Consider the following 2,004-nt stretch of genomic DNA (forward strand, 5'->3'; position numbering starts at 1 on the left):
ACACTTTTATTTTTATTTTTCGGATTTCTTATTTCCCGTTCCTAAGTACATATATTACTTTTGTTCCAAATTAAAACATATCTCCATTTCAACTTTATATTCCACTTAAATTGCATTTCATTGTAGTTTGCATTTCCCATATTCCGCCTTTCATTCACTAGTCTACAATAACTTTTGGTTTAACAATCAAGATCCAGCCATGGTGAACAACGATACTATTAGTAACTGGCTAATAGCATATAAGTGACAGAAATGTCTAATATAATTTCATATATTCAACGTCACCTTTTCAGAGATTACCGAAAACATCAACACTCTACATCCTTTTTCGTGTATCCTTCAACCCTAGACGGAAATGAAGTGACATCTCACCCTGAATGCAATCATAGCATATTCATGTAGCGGGCATGATGATCTGAAATTTAATTTTCTGCAAGCGTACGAGCCGACTGCAATTTTTTAATAAACGGATATTCTATTAAACGTCTTTTTTAATGGCTCTTTGTGGAAAAAAATGCTTTAAAAGTAATAATTTCACAAAACAATGCAAACTATTACATTTGCTTTGTAAATTAGATATTTGTTTTATCTTTGAGATAATGCGTGATGCTTCATCAATGAGGCCCACTTAAGTAATATTCAATATATTTTTCAGAAAGAAAATTCTTGGTGTTTTGCAGTATTTAACATTTTCTTTTAATCCAGATTTTTTAGGTGGAAAGTAAAACATATATCAATGCTGGGATATACTTGCAAATATTTTAGCAAATAAAAGGTTTACATGGACATTGTATCATCGTTTCCAAACTCTCGTTCTCGCAGTTCATCTGCAATTATGCGGATTCCGTTTTTTCAGTATTCTCAGCAGTAGTAGAAGTAGAACCAGCATCAGAACCACCACCGTCTCTACCCTCGGTGTTGCAGGCAAGGCAAGGTAGCTTCTTCTCGAGGGCAGCTCGATACTTAGGATGGCTGATGGCGTACACGATGGGGTTGTAGACGGCGTTGGCTTGGCGAAGACGGAACCCCAGATGGAGAATTAAGGAGTAAACCATGGGCTTTTTTGAACATTCCTCCCCAGTTGATGACAAAGTAGGGGGTCCAGGCCATAAACCATAGGTAACATCATGAGAGCAACCTTACACAGACGACACTCAGCAGGGGTCTTTTGGGCTTCTTCACTCCTCAAAGACTGACTCCCATCTTCTTGGCCTGTTCTCGCATTCCTTCTCGTGAGCAGCCACAGCCTGACAATGAAAGTATAGCTATAGATGATGTAGAACAGGGGGAAAGAGTACACCCAAACTGAGTATACATACAGGTAACTCTTAGAAAACTCCGACTCAGTCAGATAGTCTGTCCCCACATGCAGTCATGTTGCCCTCAGGAACATAACGATTCCAACCAAAGAATGGTGGAAGACACCAAGCAAAAGAAAAAAAAACCATGTACCGCAACCCTTTAACATGGCTCCTCCAGACGTCAGTGGTTCAGCAGATACTCCTTTCACAATGACATTGTATCGATCAGCAGTGATGAATCCCAATGGTCCAAATAGAGCGCAACCGAAAAGAGAACCGAAGAATGCATAGATCTCACAGAATAGCGCCCCAAGAGTCCATGTCTGCCAGTAACACGACCCCACCAAAAGGAGGGACATAGGGAGCATCATAAAGAAATCGGAAAAGGCCAGATTGACCACCAGTAGATTAGCAGGCGATCGAAGAGATTTAGTATTCATGAAGACCCAGACAACGACGAAGTTTCCAGCTAAAGATAGACATCCCATAACAACCATCCAGAAACCAACGAGGCTGTACCAAAGAGGTTCATGGGAGGGAACTGATACCAATGCTCATGCCCCCATATGGAGAATTTCCTTTGGTGCAGTATCAACCACCGTATAGTTGCCATATGGATTGGTGGTTTCCAGGACGCTGACTGGATTTGGGTTGTTCCAAGACGACATCTGTAATGAAATAAAATATATTGAGTGCCATTGAA

At 40.3% G+C, this 2,004-nt stretch overlaps 1 pseudogene; it reads right to left on the reverse strand.

Moving 5' to 3' along the window:
- Positions 1-733: 733 nt before the first annotated feature.
- The window catches only part of LOC119582096, a 7,073-nt pseudogene continuing 5,802 nt past the window's right edge, over positions 734-2,004 (reverse strand).

The sequence above is a fragment of the Penaeus monodon genome, chromosome 15 (assembly GCF_015228065.2).
Source record: "Penaeus monodon isolate SGIC_2016 chromosome 15, NSTDA_Pmon_1, whole genome shotgun sequence".
Taxonomy (NCBI): domain Eukaryota; kingdom Metazoa; phylum Arthropoda; class Malacostraca; order Decapoda; family Penaeidae; genus Penaeus; species Penaeus monodon.